This window comes from Phacochoerus africanus, chromosome 3 (assembly GCF_016906955.1).
Source record: "Phacochoerus africanus isolate WHEZ1 chromosome 3, ROS_Pafr_v1, whole genome shotgun sequence".
NCBI lineage: Eukaryota > Metazoa > Chordata > Mammalia > Artiodactyla > Suidae > Phacochoerus > Phacochoerus africanus.
Genome location: NC_062546.1, coordinates 197,441,066 through 197,466,519, shown reverse-complemented (window position 1 = coordinate 197,466,519; position 25,454 = coordinate 197,441,066). Strand labels below are relative to the sequence as shown.

General features: G+C 49.3%; 1 protein-coding gene across 2 annotated transcripts in view; it reads right to left on the bottom strand.

Annotated features, from left to right (window-relative positions):
• ARMC9 (armadillo repeat containing 9) overlaps positions 1-13,297 on the bottom strand; it is a 172,089-nt gene extending 158,792 nt beyond the window's left edge. The window contains exon 1 of one of the 2 annotated variants that reach the window (XM_047773747.1): positions 12,825-13,297. The gene's annotated coding sequence lies outside the window, so the exon portion shown is untranslated. The remainder of the gene's footprint in view (positions 1-12,824) is intronic. The other variant, XM_047773746.1, reaches the window with a different exon arrangement.
• Positions 13,298-25,454: the final 12,157 nt, after the last annotated feature.

The window sequence follows — 25,454 nt, the reverse complement described above, 5'->3', positions numbered from 1 at the left end:
AAGAATCTTCAGTGTCACCAAGAGACCCTAATCATTCAGCCTTGCGGCAACGGAAAAGGAGGTGATACGCATTTACACAAGTGTTAACACAAGGTTCATAGACCAGAGAATTTAACAGGACAGCTTTTTGGTTGTTGTTTTCTTTCTTTCTTTTTTTTTTTTAGGACCTGTGGCACATGGAAGTTCCCAGGCTAGGGGTCAAATTGGAGCTACAGCTGCCGGCCTATACCACAGCCACAGCAGTACAGGATCTGAGCTGCGTCTGCGACCTACACCACAGCTCATGGCAACACTGGATCCCCAACCACTGAGCAAGGCCAGGAATCGAACCCCCATCCTCATGGATACTAGTCAGATTCATTTCCACTGCAGCACAATGGGAACTCCAGGACAGTGGGGTTTTTTAATGACATGTAAGATTGCCCAATATCTTTCATATTTTCAAAACACTTAAGTAAAACATTGCAAACTTTTTAAACATAATTCTTTCTTCTCTCCTGCCTCCCCTCCCGAAGGTACACCCAAAACAGCCATTCCCTGAGCCCCCTCTCAGGCTCCCCCCGAGATTGGTGGCCCATAACCCCAGAGGAATTGCAAAGTCTGGGCTCTAAAACTGACTCTGCCACCTACTGGCACCTTTTTTCATCTGTAAAATAAAATGGAGAATTTATTAGATCTACTTCTAAAAATGCATAATTCTGTAACCTTACATTTTTCTGCCCATAACAGTGCATTTGATTTGAAACATTAGAACCTAAGTCAGGAGGAAATTAGGTAATATCCCCCTTTGCACGCTCTGTCACCATCACTGTCTCATGGCTTCATCTCCCTCAAAGTACTTCCACACCATTACCTCTCCCCGCTTCAATCCAATTTCTAAGCTATAACAAGTGATCTTGGGAGTTCCTGCTGTGGTTCAACGGGTTAAGAACCCAACTTGTATCCACGAGGATAGGCGTTCGATCCCTGGCCTTGCTCAGTGGGTTAAGGATCCGGCATTGCCGTGAGCTGCAGTGTAGGTCACAGATGCAGCTCAGATCCTGAGTTGCTGTAGCTACGGGATAGGCCGGCAGCTGCAGCTCAGATTCAACCCCTAGCCTGGGAACTTCCATATGTTGCAGGTGTGGCCCTAAAAAGCAACAACAACAAAAGCAATATGATTTTGTTCACCCCCAGCACCCCACCCCACCCCCGCCTGCTTAGGCCTCCCTGTGGTTCCACCACCCTCCAGATGAGGGCCAGGCTCCTTTGGCTCAATTTTCACCTCAAAGCCTGCACAACTTGGCCTCCTACCCGCTTTCCTTTCTTCTATGGCTTAAGCCACACGGGCCCCCATGTTTCCAGGGCACACGCACTGGACACCCGCACACGCCTGCAGGGACTCTGCAGTCCCCGCTCCCTCGGCCTCGTCGCCCTTCCTGCAGACAACCGCATAGCACCGGGGTCTCTGCTGCAAAGTCGCGTCCGCAGAGAGACTTGCCCTGGCTGCCCTTCCTAAGGAGCAGCCCCGTCCAGCACTTCCATCCCCTTTGTCCTGCTTTATTCTTTTCAACAGCACTAAGCACCTCCCTCCATTAACGTGTCTGCCCCCCCACCACCCCCACCCCGGGGTACGGATTCCCGGAGAAGATGCCTTCTCTTGGCAGCTCCAATGCCACATCCAGCGCCTGGCACACTGCAGGTGCTCAAAAATACCTACTGAACGAATGGAAATGATTTCAGAGATGAAGAAAATCAGGCAAGGAAGGAGCCTGAGCGTGGAGGCAAGGGATGCGGGGTCATTTTCGGCCGGGCAGGCAGAGAAGGCCTCCCGGGAAAGAGGGCATTGGAGCAGAGATGTGAGAAGCCAGCATGTCTGGGATCTGGGGAAGAGGGATCTGCAGGTGCCCTGGCTTCGGGAGGAGGGTGGGCAGGCTGCGGAGGCGACGAGGTGCCAGGACCAAGTCAGGGAGGTGAGTGGCCTGGACCTTAGTCTGAGGGCAACGTGCCGAGGAGGGGACTGATCCAGCCTGACCTCCCACGTCTTGGTGTGAACCCCGGGTCTGCCGTGTGAAGAGACTGCGGGCACCCTGAGTGGCAGTGGGGAGACCAGTGGAGACGTGTGAAGAGCTCTGATTCCAGAAGGAGAGGGAGAGGGGCTGCCGCAGATGGACCGCATGGGGAATCTGAGGGGACGGCGTGGAGGAGGACGCCTGGGGCCTGAGCAGTCCCGGGATGTAAGCCACTTGCTGACCTGGGGGCAACTGGAGAGGGACCGTCTGTGGGAGAAATCCAGAGTTCTCTCAGTGGTTAACGAATCCAACTAAAAACCACGAAGTTGCGGGTTCCATCCCTGGCCTTGCTCAGTGGGTTGGGGATCTGGTGTTGCCGTGAGCTGTGGTGTAGGCCGGCGGCTACAGCTCTGATTGGACCCCTAGCCTGGGAACCTCCCTATGCTGGGGAGCGGCCCTGGAAAAGGTAAAAAGACAAAAAAAAAAAAAAAAAGGAATTTCTGCTTTGTCAGCAGCCCATGTACTAAAAAAACACTGACCGAAAGATAAGAGCACCAACAGAAACATGTTCTGTCAGCTCATGCTCTCCGCAGGCTAAGTAAACTGTACTACCCCAACTCTAGGAAGAGAAAGAAACCAAATCAAAATAGGAAAAAAAAAAAAAGAGAGTTCTGCTTTGAGACCCACGGACAAGAACAGATGTGTGGTGGCCAAGGGATGGACTGGGAGCTTGGGGTAGGTAGATGCCGACTATTCCATTGAGAATGGATGGGCAACAGGGGCCGAGGGTACAGCACAGGGGGCTATATAAGCCAGTCTCCTGGGAGGAACCAGAATGGGAAGGAATAGGAGAAAAGGTGTGCCTGTGTAGAAACTTGCTATACAACAGAAGTCAGCACAGCATTGCAAATCAACTACACTTTAATAAAAAATTAATGAAGTTAAATACGCTACAAGGATATACTGTGCAATGTGGGGAATATCAACAATATTTAATAATAACTAAATGGAATATGATTTTTAAAAATTGTGAATCACTACATTGCACACCTCTAATCTCTATAATATTGTACAGCAACTGTGCTTCAATAAAAATAATAATTTTTTTAAAGAGAGTTCGGTTTGGGCCACAAATCTGAGAGGCATGTTAGACATTCAAGCAGGGGTGGTTAGGTAAAGGGAGAAGCAGGAGCTGGAGAAAAGCATCTCGAAGTCTTCACCACGAAGATGGCGACTCAGAAGATGAGCATCCTACACAGATGTGCCCCCGGGGGGAAAGCGCAGCCGGTGGGGAGGACAGACCCAGGCTGAGCCCTGGGTGCCTGGTGCCGCAGGGTCAGCGAGAGGGCAAAAGACAAAGCAAGAACAGGAACCTGTGGGAGCCACGACCAGGACACTGCAACAATCTGGGAGCCCAGGGACCATGTGTTCCAGGTCGACCACGCCTGCATGGTCAAGGAAGATGAGGGCAGAAGAATTAATCCCTGGATGTGACAAAATGGAGTTGGATGATGACCTTGATAAGAGCAGTGAGGACATGTGCCGTACTGGAAAGGGTTAAAGAGAGACAGGGAATTTAGGAAGGAGGGACACAAAGGAGAGGAGAGATGGCAGGCAAGGGACAGGAGGTTTTCTAAGGAGGAAGATATTATGAGCAGCGGGTCTGTGAGTGGACAGAATGACCCAGGTAGAGAAGAAAAAAATGGATGAGGCAGAAGAGAGATGGTCAAGGAGGCAACGTCCTTGATGCAGCCAGTGTCCCATGAGAGCCAGGGGTGGGGACAGGACATCCCCTGACATGGAGGGATGGCAGAGGATCTGGGTAGTGACCAAAGAAATGGACAGGTTTAGTGATAAGAAGTAAAACAAGGAGACAGGATTAAGATGGTGGAATGGAAGGACTGGAGCTCAACTTGCCTCCAAAAAACAATAAAATTACAACCAAATGCTGAGCAATCTTCAACCAAATGGACTGGAAACTTTCAAAAAGATATCCTACTCCAGAAGACAAAGAGGAGGCCACATCCACATCAAGAGATAGGAGGGGAGACTACGTGATATAAGCAACCCCATACCTCCAGGGTGGGAAGCCCCACAGACCGGAAAGTAACTGTATTAAAGAGACTCACCTACAGGAGTGAGAGTTCTGAGCCCCACATCAAACTCCCATGAGTGCCCCCAGAGTATCTGGCACTGCAGTCCAGTGGGGCTTGTGTGCAGGAGCTCCACAGGTCTGGGGGAAACAGAAACTCCATTCTTAAAAGGCACACACAGATTTTCACATCCAGGGCAAAGCAAAGTCTACATAGGAATCCAGGTCAGACCTGACTGCAATTCTTGGAGGAACTCTTGGGAAAACAGGGGGGTGAATGTGGCTTGTTGTAGGGGAAGGGCATTGGAGGCAAAGCTCTTGGGAATATTCAGCAGTGTGCCTTTCTCTGGAGGTGGCCATTTTGGGAAAATCCAGCCCCGTCCATCAGCCCTGAAAGCCCCAGACCAAACAACAATCCAGGTGGGATCACAGCCCCACCCATCAGTAAACAGGCTGCCTAAAGAACCCCCAGGCACGCAGCCACCTCTAATCTCACCCAGAGACAAAGCCCCACCAACCAGAAGGATAGGAGTCAGTCCCACCTACCAGTGGGCAGGCAGCAGTCCCTCCCATCAGGAAGCCTACAGCAAGATCTCATACCAACTTCAACCACCAGGGGCGCAGACACCAGAAGTAAGAGAGGCTACAACGCTATTGTCTGCAAAAAGGTCACCACACCAAAAACCTATACACATGAAAACACAGAGAACTATAACTCAGATGAGGGAGAAAGAAAAAACCCCAGAAAAACAGTTAAGTGTTCAGTAGATTCTCAACCTCCAGGAAAAAGACTTTAGACTATTGATGCTGAAGATGATGCAAGACACTGGAAATAAACTGGAGGCAAAGATGGATAATTCACAGGAAACACTGAGCACAGAAATACAAGATACAAAGCTTATGCAAGAAGAGATGCAAAATACAATGACTGAAGTAAAAAATTCATTAGAAGCAGCCAACAGCAGAATACAGGAGGCAGAATAAAGGAGGCAGAAGAACGAATAAGCGAGGTGGAGGACAGATGAGTGGAAATCACTGATGTGGAACAGAAAAGAGAAAAAAGATTGAAAACAAATGAAGAGAGTCTCAGAGAACTCTGAGACAATGTTAAATGCACCAACTTCCGTATTACAGGGGTGCCAGAAGAAGAGAGAGAGAAAGGGACAGAAAAAATATTTGAAGAGATAATAGCTGAAAACTTCCCTAACAGGGGAAAGGAACCACTCACTCAAATGCAGGAAGCACAACGAGTACCATATAAAATAAACCCAAGGAGGAATACCCCGAGACATATATTAATCAAACTGATGAAAATTAAAGACAGAGAAAATATTGAAGGCAGCTAGGGAAACAAATAACATACAAGGTTACTGGCAGATTTTTCAGCAGAAACTCTGCAGGCCAGAAGGGAGTGGCATGATATACGTAATGTGATGAAAGGAAAAAACCTCCAACCAAGATGACTTTGCCTAGCAAGGCTCTCATTCAGATTTTTTTTTTTTTGTCTTTTTGCTATTTCTTTGGGCTGCTCCCGCGGCATATGGAGGTTACCAGGCTAGGGGTCAAATCGGAGCTGTAACCACCGGCCTATGCCTGAGCCACAGCAACGCTGGATCCGAGCCGCATCTGCAACCTACATCACAGCTCACGGCAATGCCAGATCGTTAACCCACTGAGCAAGGGCAGGGATCAAACCTGCAACCTCATGGTTCCTAGTCGGATTTGTTAACCACTGCGCCACAACGGGAACACCTCTCATTCAGATTTGAAGGAGAAATCAAAAGCTTCACAGATAAGCAAAAGCTAAGAGAATTCAGCAACACTAAACCAGCTTTACAACAAATACTAAAGGAACTTCTCTAGGCAGAAAAGAAACGGCTGCAACCAGAAACAAAAATCCCGCAATGACAAGGCTCACCAGTAAAGGTATATATACAGTAAAGATATGAAATCATCCATGCACAATTATGCCACCAAAATCAGAAATCATGAGAAGAGGAGGGTACAAATGCAGGACACTGGAGATGCACTTGCAATTAAGAGACCAACAACTTAAAACAATCTCGTATGTATATAGACTCCTATATCAAAACTTCAGATTAACTGCAAACAAAAAATCTACAATTGATACACAAACAAATAAGAAAAATCAACTCAAATACAACAATAAAGATAGTCATCAAACCACAAGAGAACAAAAAGGGAAGAAAAAAGAGCAACAAAAACAAATCCAAAGCAATTAATAAAATGTCAATAAGAACATACATATCAATAATTACGTTAAATTTCAATGGACTAAACACACCAACCAAAAGACATAGACTGGCTGAATGGATACAAGAAGACAAGACCCATATATATGCTGTCTTCAAGAGACCCACTTCACTTCTAGGGACACATACAAATTGAAAGTGAGAGGATGGAAGAAAATATTCCATGCAAATGGGAATCAAAAGAAAACTGGAGTAGCAATACTCATATCAGACAAAATAGACTTTAAAATGAAGAATATTTTAAGATACAAGGAAGGACACTACATAATGATCAAAGGATCAATCCAAGAAGATGATATAACAATTTTAAATATCTACGCACCTAACACAGGTTCACCACAATATATAAGGCAACTGCTAACAACCTTAAAAGGAAAAATCGACAATAACACAATAATAGTGGGGGACTTTAACACCCCACTTACAGCAATGGACAGATCAACCAGACAGAAAATCAATAAGGAAACACAAGCCCTGAATGATGTATTAAACCAGATGGACTTAATAGATATTTATAGGACATTTCATCCAAAAGCAACAGAATACACATTCTTCTCAAGTGCATATGGAACATTCTCTAAGATTGATCATATCCTGGGCTACAAATCAAGCCTCAGCAACTTTAAGAAAACTGAAATCAGGAGTTCCTGTCGTGGCACAGTGGTTAACGAATCCAACTAGGAACCATGAGGTTGCGGGTTCGATCCCTGGCCTTGCTCAGTGGCTTAAGGGTCCAGCGTTGCTGTGGCTGTGGCGTAGGCCGGAAGCTACAGCTCTGATTAGACCTCTAGCCTGGGAACCTCCATATGCCATGGGAGCGGTCCTAGAAAAGGCAAAAAAAAAAAAAAGAAAACTGAAATCATATCAAGCATCTTTTCTGACCACAACGCTATACGACTGGAAATCAACAACAAGAAAAAAACTGCAAAAAACACAAATACGTGGAGACTAAACAACATGCTACTAAACAACCAATGGATCACTGAAGAAATCAGAGAGGAAATTAAAAAATACCTAGAAGCAAATGACAATGAAGATACAACACTCCAAAACCTATGGGATGGAGCAAAAGCTGTTCTAAGAGGAAAGTTTATAGCAATACAAGCCCACCTCAGGAAACAAGAAAAAGCTCAAATAAACAACCTAACTTTACATCTAAAGCATCTGGAGAGAGAACAGACAAGACCTAAAGTTAGTAGAAGGAAAGAAATCATAAAGATCAGAGCAGAAATCAATGAAATAAAAACTATAGAAAAGATCAATGAAACAAAAAGCTGGTTCTTTGAAAAGATCAAGCAAAAAAGACTTATCAAGCAAAAAAGAGAGAGGACTCAAATCAATAGAATTAGAAATGAAAAAGGAGAAGTAAAAATGGACATCACAGAAATACAAAGGGTCATAGACTACTATATGCAACTATATGCCAATAAAATGGAAAACCTAGAAGAAATGGACAAATTCTTAGAAAAGTACAATCTTCCAAGACTAAACCAAGATGAAATAGAAAAGATGAATGGACCAATCACAAGAACAGATATTGAAACTGGGATTAAAAAACTTCCAACAAACAAAAGTCCAGGACCAGATGGCTTCACAGGCGAATCCCATCAAACATTTAGAGAAGAGCTAACACCTCTCCTTCTGAAACTATTTCAAAAATTTCAGAGGAAGAGATACTCCCAAACTCATTCTATGAGGCCACCATCACCCTGATACCAAAACCAGACAAAAACACCACAAAAAAAGAAAACTACAGGCCAATTTCACTGATGAACATCGATGCAAAAATCCTCAACAAAATACTAGCAAACCAAATCCAAAAATACATTAAAAGGATTATACATCATGATCAAGTGAGATTTATCCCAGGGATGCAAGGGTTCTTCAATATCCACAAATCCATCAGTGTGATACACCACAATAACAAACTGAAGAATAAAAACCATATGATCCTCTCAATAGACGCAGAAAAAGCCTTTGACAAAATCCAATACCCATTTCTGATAAAAACCCTTCAGAAAGTGGGTATAATGGGAACCTACCTCAACATGATAAAGGCCATATAAGACAAACCCACAGCGAACATCATTCTCAGTGGTGAAAAGCTGAAAGAATTCCCACTGAGATCAGGAATGAGACAAGGATGTCCACTCTCACCACTATCCTTCAACATAGTTCTGGAAGCCCTAGCCACAGCAATCAGAGAAGTAAAAGAAATAAAAGAATTCAAATTGGAAAGGAAGAAGTAAAATTATCACTATTTGCAGATGACATGATACTACACCTAGAGAATCCTAAAGACTCTACCAGAAAACTGTTAGAGCTCATCCACAAATTTGGCAAAGTCGCAGGATACAAAATTAATACACAGAAATCAACGGCATTTCTATATACTAACAATGAAAGATCAGAAAGAGAAATCTGGGAATCAATCCCGTTTACCATCGCATCCAAAAGAATAAAATACCTAGGAGTAAACCTACCTAAAGAGACAAAAGACCTGTACTCTGAAAACTACAAGACACTGATAAAAGAAATCAGAGATGACACAAATAGATGGAAAGATATACCATGCTCTTGGATTGGAAGAGTCAATATTATCAAAATGACTTTCCTACCTAAGCCAATCTACAGATTCAATGCAATTCCTATCAAATTACCAAGAACATTTTTCACAGAACTCGAACAAAATATTTTAAAGTTTGTTTGGAAGCACAAAAGACCCAGAATAGCCAAAGACATCCTGAAAAAGAAAAATGGAGCTGGAGGAATCAGGCTCCTGGACTTCAGACTATACTACAAAGCAACAATCATCAAAACTGCATGGTACTGGCACAAAGACAGAAATACAGATGAGTGGAACAGGATAGAAAGCCCGGAATTAAACCCATGCACTTACAGCCAACTAATCTATGACAAAGGAGGCAAGAAGATACAATGGAGAAAAGACAGCTTGTTCAATAAGTGGTGCTGGGAAAACTGGACAGCCACATGGAAAAGAATGAAATTAGAACACTCCCTAACACCATACACAAAAATAAACTCCAAATGGATTAAAGACCTAGATATAAGACCAGACACTATCAAACTCTTAGAGGAAAACATAGGCCAAATACTCTCTGACATAAACACAGCAACATCTTCTCAGATCCACCTCTTAGCGTAATAACAGTAAAAACAAAAATAAACAAATGGGACCTAATCAGACTTCAAAGTTTCTGCACAGCAAAGGAAACCCTAAACAAAACGAAAAGACAACCCATAGAATGGGAGAAAATCTTTGCAAGTGAATCAACTGACAAGGGATTAATCTCCAAAATTTATAAACACCTCCTACAGCTCCATACCGAAAAACAAACAACCCTATCAAAAAATGGGCAGAAGATCTAAACAGTTTTCCAAAGAAGACATACAGATGGCCGAGAAACACATGAAAAGATGTTCAGCATCACTCATTATTAGAGAGATGCAAACCAAAACCTCTATGAGGTATCACCTTACACCAGCCAGAATGGCCATCATCCAAAAGTCTACAAACAATAAGTGCTGGAGAGGGTGTGGAGAAAAAGGAACACTAGTACACTGTTGGTGGGATTGTAAATTGGTGCAACCACTGTGGAAAGCAGTATGGAGATTCCTCAGAAAACTAAACATAGAACTACCATTTGATCCAGCAATCCCACTCCTGGGCATCTATCCAGGGAAAACCACAACTCGCAAAGACACATGTACTCCAATGTTTACTGCAGCACTATTTACAATAGCCAAAACATGGAAACAACCTAAATATCCATCGACAGAGGAGTGGATCAAGAAGACGTGGTACATATACACAATGGAATATTACTCAGCCATTAAAAAGAACGAAATACCGGCATTTTTAGCAACATGGATGGACCTAGAAACTATCATGCTAAGTGATCTCAGCCATACAATGAGACACCAACATCAAATGCTTTCACTGACATGTGGAATCTGAAAAAAGGACAGACTAAACTTCTTTGCAGAACAGATACTGACTCACAGACATTGAAAAACTTATGGTCTCCAGAGGAGACAGTTTGGGGGGGTAGGGGGATGTGCTTGGGCTGTGGGATGGAAATCCTGTGAAATCAGATTGTTATGATCATTATACAACTACAGATGTGATAAATTCATTTGAGTAATTAAAAAATAAATAAATAAATAAATAAATAATAAATTTAAAAAAACAAAGGAAAGGGGACAGTGGCCCGATGAGGCCCAGGCAGGACACACACCCCGCCTGCCACCTCTCAGCCCACCAGAGACACAAGGAGCGAGGAGAACTGCTACAGTCTGAGGACCACCCGCCTCTCCAGCCTTTCTCTGGACCAGCCACCAGCCACTGTCCCTGTCCTGGCTCCCTTCTACCACTTCCCCATGTTAGGCACCCCCAGAAGTGAACTGCCCCCAACCCCCCCTTACAAAAGGCTCTTTGATGATTCTAAGCCCCCTGGTGTCCTCTCCTTCCCCTTGCAGGCAGACTGAACTCATCATACTTAGTCAGGGCTCCACCTCCTTCAGGAAGCCCTCCAGGATCCCACCCCTTCCCTCCCCATCAAGGCGAGTCTCTCTCCTCTGAGGAACCTCTATACACTACATTTACTTCTGCTGTTATACCTATTACCCTGTTTATAAAGGCAGGGTGCTACACTTAAATTTTCCATCTCCAGAACCTAGCAGGGGGCCTGGAAGGTTGACAGGCACCCAAGACATTTGACAAATAAATGAAGCCCAAGCAGAAGGAAAAGCATTTTTGAAGACCCTGGAGAAAACGCGGTTGTTCTGAGAACTCAAACTCCTTCCCACCTCAGGGCCTTTGCACATACTGTTCTCACTGCCTGTAACACTTTTCCCCTCTCTTTCTTCACCTGGCTAACTCCTGTGTTTAACAAGCATCACTCTCTCAGAGAAGTTCCTGGTGACCATCACTTGAATAAGATTCTGTTATGATCATCTGTCAGTGAATGTGAGTTGTCATTTTACTGCTCTGACAATCTTAGAAATTACAGGACTTTCCGTAGACCTTTATATCATAACAGGTCATTTACTGAGGGCTTATTGTATGACAAGCAATGTGCAAAATGCTTCACTTTTTTTTTTTTTTGTCTTTTTAGGGCCGCACCTGTGGCATATGGAGGTTCCCAGGCTAGGGGTCCAATCGGAGCTGTAGCCGCCGGCCTACGCCACAGCCATGGCAACTTGGGATCCAAGCCGCATCTGCGACCTTCACCACAGCTCACAGCAACGCCAGATCCTTAACCCACTGAGCGAGGCCAGGCATCGAAAACATGTCCTCATGGATGCTAGTTGGATTTGTTAACTGCTGAGCCACGACGGGAACTCCCAAAATGCTTCACACTTAATTGTCACAATAAACCTGACTGATGTACATGATTTATATTCTCCTTTGACAGATTAGGCAACTGAGGTTCAGGGGGGGTTGAGATGCTCCCAATAACTCAACTAGGAAGCAAGTGACAGTGGAAATTTAAATCCAGATTGATATCAACCTCTACACAGTATTACTCCAGAGTCTGGACCATATGAGTCAGAATCACCTGGGATGCTGTGCAAATGAAAATTCCTAGCAAGTGGAGTTCCTGTTGTGGCTCAGTGGGTTAAGGATCAGGCTTTGCCAGTGAGATCTGGTGTAAGTAAGTCAAAGACTCCATCTGGCAGTTGCTGTGGCTGTGGTGCAGGCCGGCAGCTGCAGCTCTGATTCAATCCCTAGCCTGGGAACCTCCATATGCAGCGGCTATGGCCAAAACAAAACAAAACAAAATACCAGAAGGTAAGGAAAATTCCTGCATCACTCTGCTCTTACTAAACAAAATGCCCAGAAATTGTTTTAAACAATCTCTCCTGATGACTTTTAACGCACATTCAAGTTTGAGAAGCATGGCTCTACTTTATGCAAAAACTAGAGAAAACTTCTTCAGACACTCTTGACGGAGGGATTTCGGGCCTACGAGCTGGATGAAAAAGGGAACTGTGGGATTTGTCTGAAAGACGAATTTGCATAGCAAGCATCCCGGTTTAGCTTAGACGGATGAAGTCTGGACTTCATCGGGGTACCTGGGGAGAAGGCTTAGCTGATAGATAACGAAAGGGATGGATCTAAAGGCCCCAGGCCACATTCTCGAGCTGTCACTACCCAGCTGGACGACCCGGACCCCTTCAAAGATCAGGGAATACTTGTGGGAAGCAGCCGGGACTGTCCTCGGGATGTCCGGGCGGCCGCCTCAGGCCCACGCCAGAGTTAAGAGCACAGGGCAGCAGGCGAGAAGTGAGGGCACCCGGCAGCGGCTGCTGAGTTGGCGCATGGGGGTTTTCCTCTGGGGAGAAGGCTCATTAGAGCGTCGGCCCTCGGATCCATCACCGCTCCTCCCCGCCCGGGGACGTCGGGCTCGAGAGCGGCCCGGCAGCGTCCGGGGACGCGCTTACCTGCTTCGCTGCCGCGGGAACACGCGCCGAGTCAGCTAGGCCACCACCTCTCCAGCCGTCACCCCGGCAACCGCCGCCGCCAGCCGGGCATCACGTGGATCCGAGCAGCCAATCACAGGACTCGACCTGCGCGGAGCATCCTGGGACAAAAGGCGTCCCGCAGGGTCCAGGCCTCGGCTAGAAAGTGTGGGCTTTCGCTTCCGGCTGTGGCTGTGAGTTGCTGGACTGTGTCACCCGTTCTCCTCACCACAACTTCCTATTGGTTCATTTCCACAAATATTGCGCGTGGTGTTGTGCCTGGCTCTGGGGATGTGCCTGGCTCGACCACTGTCAACCTGTAACTTCTAGGAGCTCGGGTAAAAAGCAAAACTGGCAAGAGATTATAGTGAAGTGTCTGCTTTAAAAGATAAGGCGGGAGTTCCCGTTGTGGCTCAGCGGGTTAGGAACCCTGCATAGTGTGCGTGAGGATAAGGATTTGGTCCTTGGCCTTGCACAGTGTGTTAAGGATCCAGCGTTGTCGCAAGCTGTGGCTTAGGTTGCAGATGCCTCTGGGATCTGGTGTTGCTGTGGTGTAGGCCTGTAGCTGCAGCTCCAGATTGGACCACCTAGTCCAGGAACTTTCATATGCCAGCAGCTGTGGCTGTAAAAAGCAAAAAAGAGAGAGCGATCGATTAAGAGAGATTTCCTCCCAGAAAAGCCGAGTTTTTTTGGTGGGGTCTTGTTTTTGTTTTTGCTTTTTAGGGACACACCACGGCTTTTTGAGATTCCCAGGCTAGGGGTCCAGTTGGAGCTACAGGTGCTGGCTTATGCCACAGCCACAGCAGTGCCAGACCCGAGACACATCTTCCACCTACACCACAGCTCATAGCAACGCCTGATCCTTAACCCACTGAGCAAGGCCAGGGATAGAACCTGAAACATTATGGTTCCCAGTCGGATTTGTTTCTGCTGCACCACCATGGGAACTTCCGGAAAAGCTGAGTTTGATCACTGCCCCAAACTCAGGATGTGTGGGGACTTCAATGCCATCTATCTTCTTGGCTCAGAGTCCATGTAGAGATTGAAGAACTTTGAAGAACTGTGTCTTTGTATCTCGCAAGGGCTGCTTGAGTTCTTGGAAAAAGAACACAGGGGTCGGGAATGTGCAGCCCACAAGAGAGGTGTCAGTGAGCAGGAAGGTAGGGGAGGCCTGCAAATGAGGGAGATGAGAGTATCCACCTTGGCCTTGGGTCCTGTCCTGTTTTGTCTTGACCCAGGGACCTGAGTCACATCACAGCCATCGATAGTTCTGTGTCTTGCACGAGGTTGGTAAAAGACCCAGGCCTTAAAATGGACTTCCCAAAGGGCAGGCCTGGACTCAAGATCTTTTTTTTTTTTTTTTTTCTTTTTAGGGCCGCACCCAGGGCTTATGGAAGTTCCTGGGCTAGGGGTCAAATCAGAGCTGCAGTTGCAGGCCAGTGCTGGTAAGTGCAGCCTACACCAAAGCTTGAGGCAGTGCCTGATCCTGAACCCACTGAGTGAGGCCAGGGATCAAACTGCATCCTCATGGACACTAGTCAGGTTTTTAACTTGCTGAGACACAACCGGAGCTCCCCAAGATCATTTCAAAGCAAGTCAGGTCCTGCAAGAAGTCAGCTGGGGCCTCATCAGTAGTGATATTCCTAGGTACGCATGTGCTTCTTAGTGAGCAATATCACTAATTTCTAAGCACGTTTAAAAACACACACTGTGGAGTTCCTGTCGTGGTGCAGTGGTTAACGAATCCGACTAGGAACCATGAGGTTGCGGGTTTGGTCCCTGCCCTTGCTCAGTGGGTTAGGGATCCAGCGTTGCCGTGAGCTGTGGTGTAGGTTGCAGACGCGGCTCGGATCCCGCGTTGCTGTGGCTCTGGCGTAGGCTGGTGGCTACAGCTCCGATTCAACCCCTAGCCTGGGAACCTCCATATGCCGCGGGATCGGCCCAAGAAATGGCAAAAAGACAAAAAAAAAACAAAAAAAAACAAAAAAACACACTCTAAGCTCTGATGTGAGCACAAAGGGTGGTACGGAAGAGTAGATGCTACAGTGATGGTATTTAGGTGGTTTCCTGGCAGGTCCACAGATCTTGAGGACCCGCAAGACATGGCGCACCAGGAACATCTCTAGTTCTGCGGCTCACCCTGTTACTAAGCATTTCCTGGCCTCATTGTTGTCTCAGCCTAAACGCTGTCCCACTTGCCCCCCGCACCAACTTTTCACTATGATTACTGCTTCCAAGTTGAGACCTATGGCCATGAGAAGGTGTATGTGAGACAAAGTGACAGCTGGGCTACTAAATAAAGTTGATTAGGGTATTCCTGCTGTGGTGCAGTGGATTAAGAATCTGACTGCGGTGGCTCGTTGTTTTTGGAGGTGCGACTTCAATCCCCAGGCGGGGTACAGTGAGTTAAAGGATCCGATTCAGGATTTCCCCGTTGTGGCTCAGTGGTTTAAGAACTCAGCTAGTATCTAAGAGGATGTGGGTTCAATCCCTGTCCTTACTCACTGGGTTAAGGATCTGGTGTTTCCATGAGCTGTGGTGTAGGTTGCAGATGTGGCTCAGATCTGGTGTTGCTGTAGCTGTGATGTAGGCCGGCAGCTGCACCTCAGATTCAACCCCTTGCCTGGGAACTTCCACATGCTGCTGGTGCGGCCCTTAAAAAAAAAAAAAAAATCTGATTCAGAACTTCCACATGACCTGGGTGTGGCGATAAGCAAAGTTTAAAGTTGATTAATAGTAACAATAAATAATTCATGATGCTGGAAGGTGCACATAGTATACCATTAAATCTGGCTTTTTACCTTTCTCCCTACCTACAATGAAAGTCCCCTGAGCTCAACTGAACCTGAGGTCCAGGGTAAGACATAAACCTCCTTTCTGCCCCTAGATGAAGCCTTTTACTGCTAACAGACATTTGAAACCAAAAGTGAAACTGTGGCCAGTGAGAAAGGAATTTGGGAGAATGGGCCACCGGCTTTGCAGGTGTGGGTCCCCAGAGGAGCAGCAGGGGCATCTGCGAGCTTGTTAGAATTGCACTTCTAAGGGGTTTCCATTGTGGCTCAGTGGGCTTAAGAACCCGACTAGTATCCCTGAGGATGTGGGTTGGATCCCTGGCCTCGCTCATTTAAAAAAAAGAAGAAGAAGCAGCAGCTTTGAGCTGTGGTGCACATCTTCAGGCCCCATCCAGTCCTGCAAATCAGAAGCTCTGGGGTGGAGCGATTGGGTGGATGGGTGCACCAACTGTGGGAGGCCCTGGACTGAAGGGTCTTGGGTTGAGCAGGCTCTGGGCAGGTGCAGGAGCGAGCATCCCCCAGGGTCCTAGCATCCCCGTGACCCTGGCGCCGTCAGGGGGCTCTGAGAGGCAGGATCTGCGCCCGCCGCCTTCCTGGCGGAGGAAGCCGCGCAGACGGCGCCAGGAGGGCGCGGGGACCACGTGGAGCCGTGGCCGCACCCAGGCCCCTCCGCCCCGCTGGTCGTCTCCGCAGCCGCGCGGCCCGCACCCCGAGAAGAAGCGAGCAAGGGGAGCAAGGCCACGGTGTTTTCATCCCGCTGACCCGAATCTTGGGGTGGGGGTGGGGCTGTCACTTCAGGGACCTCGGGCCTGGGAAGGATGGGGTTCAGCGGGGGTCTTGGGTGACAAGACCACAGCCCATCGGACCTGACCTGGGTACCGCCCCCGGGGAAACTCGGCCCCTGCCTGGCCCCAGGCGCAGCCCCGCCACCCGCCGCTGTCACTTCCAGGAACCCCGACTCTGGCTGTGCCAACACGGGGGTCAGAGAGCAGAGAGGTTCCCAGAAATCACGTGCGCTCAGGAGAAGAGACAGTACCCCCACCCACCCCGGCCTGGGCATCACTGTCCCCCACCCCGCCAACACCCCGTCCCCGCGCCGAGCCCTGACCCTGGGAAGGAAGTCGGGGCAAAGACGTTGGCGCTGCCTGGGAGGGACAGAGCCGCCCAGGCCGACCGCCGCCTTCCCCCCTTCCTGCGCTGGCCCCCTTCGTCCTGGCCTCAGCTCCTCACAAAGTCGCTCCAAGGAAAGCAGAGCCCCTCTTCGGGTCCAGGGACAGAAACCTGTCTCAAAACTGCTTAAGCCAATCTTGGCTCACCCACTGGGTGTCAGGTGGAGCAGGAAGTAGGACTCCAGCCCTGCCTTCCGGCTCCCTCTGTCTGTCTCTCCTCCCGGCTCTGCCTGGGGCTCTGTGCAGGGCTGGGACTGGAAGCCAGTTCTGCGGGTGTCCAGAGCTGAGATGTGAGCCCAGGGGCATGGGTGGCCTGGGCGGAGAGCCAGGGGCGACGCCAAGCCCTGTGGGAGCGCTCTCCCTGGAGTCTGGAGGTGGAGGTTCTGGTCCCCTCCCTCCTGAGGCCTCGCTACCCCCTGCCCTTGACTCTCTAAAATACCTCTGTGTGTATAGGGCAAAGGTGCCTTCTTTGCCCAGCACGTTCAAGGTGATTACTCGCCTCCTGGGAAAGAGTCTGGACTCTCACAGGCTCCCTCCCAGCCACCCTGCCCACCCTGGAGGCGGAGCTCCCTAGCAAGGGGGCCAGGAGGAGGGACAAGGACACTGCCCCAGCGTCCAGCTCTGTGACCTCCTCCCTCCCACCACGACAGGGGTGTGGCCTTGTCCTTCTCAGTACTGAGTCCCAGGAGGGGCTGCCAAAATCCAGGGGAGGTGCTGAAGTAGGCAGAGACACTGGAGGGGCTATAGTGCTGCAGCATCTTGTCCAGGCTCCGAAGTTTCCAGTAAATGGAGTTAAGACACCCCCTTCCCCAGAGTATTCACAGCCCCTGCTTTGAGGAGGGGCTGAGAAGCTGTCCAGGAAAAATGATGCTTGTCCATCCCTCGGGTTCAGGCGGCTCTGGCCCAGCCGAGGGCCTGGGATGGTCCTGACAGGGGTCAGCCTGCAGGAAGGGGCAGTATCATCAAATGCTGCCACCATCTGAGGCTTGGACAGTGGGCAGCCCCTTCTGGTTTCACCAGCTCCAGGGTCCAAGGAGGGGCTCCTGGCAGCAGGGTCCCATCTCAAGAGTCATGGATCTTTGGGATTGCAGTGACCATAGGCTCCGGAGTCAACAGGACCCCATGAGAAAACTCGGAGGAGTGGGAGAGGCCATGGGAGGGGGACCTCCTGCTGTGGAGGGAGCCTCCATGCCACCTCTGTGCCCAGGAGCTGGGGAGCAGAGCCGCCTGGATGCAGCAACGCCAGTCAAACTCTGGGCCTCCTGGCTGGTGGGGGCAGAGGAGGGATGCTGAGTTTGAAGGGAGGGCTGTGAATGGTGAGGTCCAACAGCCAAGGCCAGGCCAGGAGGATGACATTCCCCGTGTGTATGGAGAGGAAGGAAATTCCTTTTTTTTTTTTTCTTTTTCTTTTGATTTTATGGCTGCACCCAGGGCATATGGAAGTTCCCGGGCCAGGGACTGAATCTGAGCCACACCTGCAGCAATGCCAGGTTTAACCCACTGTGCTGGGCTGGGGATTGATCCCTCGTCTCCACAGCAACCTGAGTCGCTGCAGTCAGGTTCTTAACCCATTGCACCACAGTGAGAACTCCAGGAAATTTATTTCTCTAGATTTTCTCAGAGGCTGAGCACTGGATTCATTTGGAAGAAATAATTGGATACATCCTTGGGGAAAGGGTGAATGAGGAGCAGATAAAAGCCCAAGATCTCAGCACTTCAGCTTGTGGCGGGTGGGAGACGGGTCGGGGGGAACAGGGCTGGGCACTAGCCCAGAGGGCCTTTTGCTTCTGAGAACTAGAGTGGGTGTGGGTTGAAAGGTTCAAGGTGGGAGCTGGGGCCGATGTGACGTGCCCTGGATCAGAGGGAATTTGGAGCTGGGGAGGAAGGGAGCGGGCAAGGCGGGGTGCTACCTGAGGAAAGGATGGCCGTGCCGGCTCCTTCAGAGGAGACCGATAATAAAACCAACCATTGCTGGCTGGGCACATACCGCTAGGTGATTTAACTCTGGTCCTGGGGATGAGAGCAGAAATGATGCGTCCAACGTCTGGGACGTGTCCATCAGGGGAGGGACGTGTCCATCAGGGGAGGGTCGTGCCCTCTCTGCTTTCTTCCTTCTTCCTGAAGCTGGAACGCAGATACACCAAACCTAGGCGGCACATGGGGCCGTCAGGTGACCTTGGGAAAGGAAGCCATGCACAGTAGCTGTATTCGTTTGCCAACCATCACAGACTAAGTGGCTTAAAACAACAGAACTGTATTCTATCACCGTGCAGGAGGCAGAAGTCCAACATCAAGGCATTGGCAGAGTTGGTTCCTCCTGGAGGCTCCACGCGAGACTCTGATCATGCCTCTCTCCTAACTTCTGGTGGTGTCCGGCAATCCTCGGTACTCCTCGGCTTGGGGCTGCATCACCCGCTCCATCGCTGCCTCTGTTGTCATGTGGCCTTCTCTCCGGGTCTGTGTCCCTGTGTGTTCTCGCCTCTTTAGTGGTTTTAAGGCCTTTCCTCAGCTCCAGTGTGACCTCATCTTAACTAATTACATCTGCAAGGACCCTATTTCCAAATAAGGTCACATTCTGAGGTTCTGGGTAGACATGAACTTAGGAGGGACACTTTGCAGCCCAGTGCATAGTACAACTAGGTAGAGGGAGCATAGGTCCCCAACCTTGAGTGCATCAGGCCAGCCCTGCACCAACTCCCTGCAGACTCGATGAACAGAGGAGACCAATGTCTGCCTTATTTAAGCTGCTCTCACTTTGGTTTTTCAGAGACCTGTGGCCAAATACAGTCCATACCAAGAGAGCCCTTTAGAACCCACATTGTTCTGTGGGGGATTCTTGGGCCGGGGTACTTGATGGGGAACTGATTTCTGTGTAGTAGGGTACGAGGCAGAAAGCTGAGAGTGCCTGGTTGTGGGGCCCGGGGAGGGGGAGCGGCCGACACCTGCCTGCATCAGCCACATGCCTCTGGTGAGCAGCACGTGCTGTGGGGAGCACTCTGGGAAGACTGGCTGTGGAGGTTAACCATCCAGTGGTGGGTCCAAGAGGCGAAGCCTGGGGAGGGGTCCTGGGAGTGTCAGGAGACTGGCTGACCCACGCCTGCCTCCAGGGGTCGCCATGGCAGCCCCGCTCCCCACAGTGTCCTGGCCTTGGTCTGGACCCCAAAGCCCCTTGCATCTCAAAGCTGTCCAGAGCTTTGGAAGGCCAGGGTCAGGCCAGGCCAACCATGGGCACACAACCGTCCAGGCAGGCCTTTTGCCATTTCCACCAGTGGTGCCAAATCTAGAACACGGGTCTGGGGAAAGAACCAAGACAAGGGAGTTTTCTCCTCCCAGGCATCCTGGCCCCCAGAGCCCTCGGGACTCTAGTCTGCTCTGACTCACATTTTCTAGAACCATCCGTCCAATGGAAATGTGTGCACACCTGTGTTGTAGGCAGGTAACATTCTGTACTTGCCCTTGAAAGCCTGTCTCACTCCGGATCCTCTAATCAGGGGCTCTCAGGGGCACAGCCCAGCCCAGGCCCTCTGGGGGTGGTGAGAGGGCTCTCCTGGGACGCTGCTCACCCTGAACCCGCCACAGCCCCCACCTCCTCCCCTCCAGGGAGCTGTGAGAGCTGCAGGCGCCAGCAAGGGAAGCCCGTTTATTTTCTCTGCCTGCTCAGCCCTCACGTGGCCTTATAGGGGAGAGGCTGCTCAGAGGTCTGGCCTGCTGGAAAGAGCTGGCAGGCGGCCCTCAGAGCAGCTCTCCATTGAGGCCGCCGCCACCCCACCCACCCCCACCCCAGCCTGCGTGGTGTTTCCACCTTCTCAGACTCCCCCTTCCATGCGTGCTTCATAATATCCATTTTCCTATCCTAAGATGAAATTCCCAGCTCATATAACCTACTCACCCACTTGATTTTAATATAACTATTAGGAGTTCCCGTCGTGGCGCTGTGGTTAACGAATCCGACTAGGAACCATGAGGTTGCGGGTTCGGTCCCTGCCCTTGCTCAGTGGGTTAACGATCTGGCATTGTCGTGAGCTGTGGTGTAGGTTGCAGACGCGGCTCGGATCCCGCGTTGCTGTGGTTCTGGCGTAGGCTGGTGGCTACAGCTCCGATTGGACCCCTAGCCTGGGAACCTCCATATGCAGAGGGAGCGACCCAAGAAATAGCAAAAAAGACAAAATAAAATAAAATAAAATAACTATTAGAGGAGTTCCTGTTGTGGCTCAGCGGAAATAAACCTGACTAGGAACCATGAGGTTGCAGGTTCGATCCCTGGCCCCGCTCAGTGGGTTAAGGATCCGGCGTTCTCATGAGCTGTGGTGTAGGTCACAGATGAGGCTCAGATCCTGCATTGCTATGGCTGTGGTGTAGGCAGGCAGCTACAGCTCCAATTGGACCCCTAGCCTGGGAACCTCCATATGCTGCAGGTGCGGCCCTAAAATGACAAAAAAAAAAAAAAAAAGAAAAGAAAGACATTTATGTTATCACAGTTCTAGAGGCTAAAAGTCCAAGGTCAAGGTGTTGGCATGTTTGGTTTCTTCTGAAGCCTCTCTCTTCAGCTTGCAGATGGCCGCCCTCTTGCTCTGTCTTCACGTGGTCGCCCCTTGGCTGTGTGCTGTCTGCGTCCTCATCTCCTCTTATGAGGATACCAGGCATGTCGGGTTAGGGCCCACCCAGAGGACTGCATTTTAACTTAACTGTCTCTTGACAGGCCCAGTCTCCACATACAGTCAGATTCTCTGGTCCTGGAGGTTAGGACATCAGCATATGAACTTTGAGGGGATCCAGTTTAGCCCATAGCACCCCTCTTCAGTGGCTCCTCTTGAAGTGGTCTTTTGGTATCGAATGCCAGACATTCATCTCCAAGTGGCTCGTTTTGCTTAAGCAGAGACAAGAACGTGTTACTGATGGAACTTCATGGTCTGGAGGTACAGCTGGACTCGGAGCTTGTGTAAGGCCGTTTGGATCTGCCTCTGAGCTCAGGTCCCTCTAGTTTGGCATCATATTCAGGCTCCATACTCAGCCTCAGGCCTCATCAGAAGTGGAAGAGTGGTTCCCATTGGAACAGATGTCCTGGAATTGGTCTCGCTGGCTGGGGTTGGCCTGATGGGCTGCATGCTCTTCCCTGAAGCAGTCACCATGGCCCGTGGATGGGGTGGGCTGGCGACGTCTGGGCTGAGCCAGGAGGTCACCAGTTCCCACAGGAAAAATGAAGGTACAGACGTTACCAGAAGGAATGCGAATGGTGGCCAGTCTGCAAACGCTCTAGAAGCTCCCTGGAGAATGGGTGAGTGCCATGTGAGTGAATGAGCGCCTCAGACCTTCTCTGATGTGGTGGAGAAATATGAGCTAAATCCAGTTGTCTGAGGATTGAACGTCCATAGTTTATTTTTTTTCCTTTTAAGGCCACATCTATGGCATATGGAAATTCCCGGGCAAGGGGTCAAATTGGAGCTGCATTTGCAAACCACAACACAGCTCACGGCAACACTGGATCGTTAACCCACTGAGCGAGGCCAGGGATTGAACCCCCATTCTCATGGATACTAGTTGGGTTCTTACTAGTGAGGCGCAATGGGAACCCCTGAATGTCCACAGTTTATTTTATTTATTTATTTATTTATTTATTTATTGCTTTTTAGGGCCACACACGTGGCATATGGAAGTTCCCAGGCTAGGGGGCTAATTGGAGCTGTTGCCACTGGCCTACACCACAGCCACAGCAAGGCCAGATCCGAGCCGCATCTGCAACCTACACCACAGCTCCCAGCAACGCCGGATCCTTAACCTACTGAGTGAGGTCAGGGATCAAATCTACAACCCCATGGTTCCTAGTCGGACTCGTTTCCGCTGCACCACAACAGGAACTCCTTGAATATCCACGGTTTAAACCAAACCAGTTTAAGCCGGTCACACCGACTTTCCCTCTGGATGCGATGCTTTTCCATTCTCCTTCCTAGAATCAGCTCCACTGCTAGAGCGTGACTTTGTCCTGAGCCAGTGGCTTGAGGATGTCGAGGGACTAAGCACAGGTCAGGGGGCCCTGTTTGGGATGGATTAGGACTTTAAAGACTCGAATCACTAAAAAGATGACGGTGCCTCTGCTACCCCCGCCTGTTGCTCCCATTACAAATGAGAACATATCTAAGCCACTGAATAAATGTAAGGAAGTCTAGCCACCTGTTCATTTTCCCCATAAAGCCTATTTCAATTACAAATTTATGTTGATCAAATTATTTTAAGAAAAATAGAATTATTTTTTCCTGGGCCCTGTTCTGCTGGCTCCTGAGTGCTCTTTTGCCTGCCCATGGGAAATTTGGCCTTGCCTGCCATCCTTCCAACCCTGGTGTGTGGTCCCCAACCCCCACTCCCCCACCCCCACCCCCGCCGCTGGCTGAGGTGTTGCTGGACTGTCTGAACACAGGTCTGTTTAGAACACTGATGCTGGGGCGTCTGGGTCCAGGCCACTGCAGGGCTGCCTTGAGGTCTGGAGTTTGCAGGGTGGGGACTCTGGATGACATCCACTCACGGGCACTGTCTGTTCAGGCAAAGCCATGTGTGTGGATCCCCCTGGGTCACTGCAAGCCCCAGAGCGTCTCAGGACAGGGGCCACGGTGGGGTGCTCTCAGGGTTAAGTGGTGCATCGTGGCTGCCCCCGCTGGCTCTCTTGGCCTCTGGGCTCCTTGGTATGTCCGCTGCAGGGCCCTGGGAAAGAGAGCAAATGGGCTGCTGCCCAGAGCTAGACAAGCGCAAAGTCCTTTTTGATGGTAAACATCAGTCTCCAAGGTGAGTGAGGGGAGCCTGGAGATAAGGAAGCCAGCAGGCCTGGTGCCATGCATCCATGTACCACAAAGCCAGACCCGACACGGGCCCCCCCCCAGGACAGCACTCCCCCTTTCTGCCACTTGTCCACTGATTTGGTTTCTGAGGACCTTTCCTGTGGGGAAACCTCTGCCTCCAGGTATGTTCACACGCATCAGCAGTGAGGTCCTGCCTCACCCCTGGAAACTTCTGTCTTCTAAGGAGAGCTCTTGCTGATGGCTGTGCTGTTGGAAGGGTTCTGGGCTCCTCACTATCGTCATTTCTAAACCTGGTCTAAACTGCAAGGGGATTCAGGTCTGGAGGCAGCTTTGGGTAGGACAGGGTTTCTTCGTGTGGTCTCAGGATCACCTTTAACGGGATCACCCGAGTGCCGGCTAAACTGGCTGATTTCTGAGCTGGACTCCAGATGGGAGTCACCGTGGCTAAAATAAGCAAAAGCAAAAGCAAAATAAACAGGTTTTGTAGTTGGAGACACCCAGGGTTTGAATTCCAGTTTCATAACTATGCACCCTTATTCCCTCTCAGTCTCATTTCCCGTAAAATGGAGATAATATATTTAGCTCACAATAGAATTGAGGATTAAAAAGAGTAATGGGAATAAAATACTGAACGAATGCCTGGCACACAGGAGCTAAATAAGTGCTTGCTCTGTCATCGGTCCAGCCATCTGTCCGCCCATCCATCTGTCCATCTAATACTTACTGGGTGCCTCCGATGACACTGGGTGCCTCCGATGAGCCAGGAGCTGCTCTAGGGACTAGCAACACAGCCGTCATCAAAACCAAACTCCTTGTCCTTATAAAGTTTACATGCTAAGCAGGGGAAACAGACAAAAAGGAAACTTATGATATGCAAGGTATTTGTAAGTGCCATGGAGAAAAATAAATCAGGATCAAATGTATGACCAGACTGCCCAATTATTTAATTGAAATCCAGTAGGCATTATGTCTCAAGCACTGTGACAGGGACTTTGGAGGATACTTTGGGACTTGCCCTTAAGGAGCTTATTTATAAACAGGCTGGGAAATAAAAATCCTGTAATCACAGGAAACCACCGGGGAACAACAAATCGCCTGCCAGCCCTGTGTTCTACATGGTGGGAGCTGCTGGGAGGAGGGATTGATTACTGGGGCTGGCGGTGAGCTGTAAGTGAACACCCCCGCCAGGAACCAAGGAAGGAACACGCTATGTTCATACCCAGCATAAGGAGAAAGCCTTGGATGCTTTCAAACCTCTTAATCTTTGAAACATGAATCAGGGCTTCTGAGAGATCACGGCACGAGTCAGAGGCTGCTCACAGCAGGTCGTGGGAATGGGACTTGATGGGAAACTCTCTCTGTCTAGCTATTTGCCAAGCCCCAGCTCTGTGAAATGCCCAAGATCTTTGAAGGTAATTATCTCCCGGATGCAATTTTATTATAAATAAATAGCTCACTGCCTTGGAAATCACTGAGTGCATGCACCAAAGGAACGGCCTGGATCCCAGCAAACGGATGGAAAATGCCCATCAGCAGAGGGCTGTGTTGCAGAGGTTATGGTTATTTGGAAATAATGCTTTGGTTGGGAATCCCTTTCTGAAAAGCCGCTCAGGCTTAGGAGTGTGGAGGAAGACACAAACTTGGAGCAGATTAAGGATGTATAATATGCAGAGAAAGGGCTATTTGGAGGCCTGTTGCCCTTTGGATCGAAGAAGCCCAGAGAACTAACAAGCCAGAGACTAGTTTCATGGAAAGCTGAGCTGGAAACACAACTGTAAAAATGGTTCTTGATGTTGAACAAGTCTCTTCACTCTTATGCGTGTCCTCGTGTGTGAAATGAGGGCTTCGGCCATTCCATTCTGA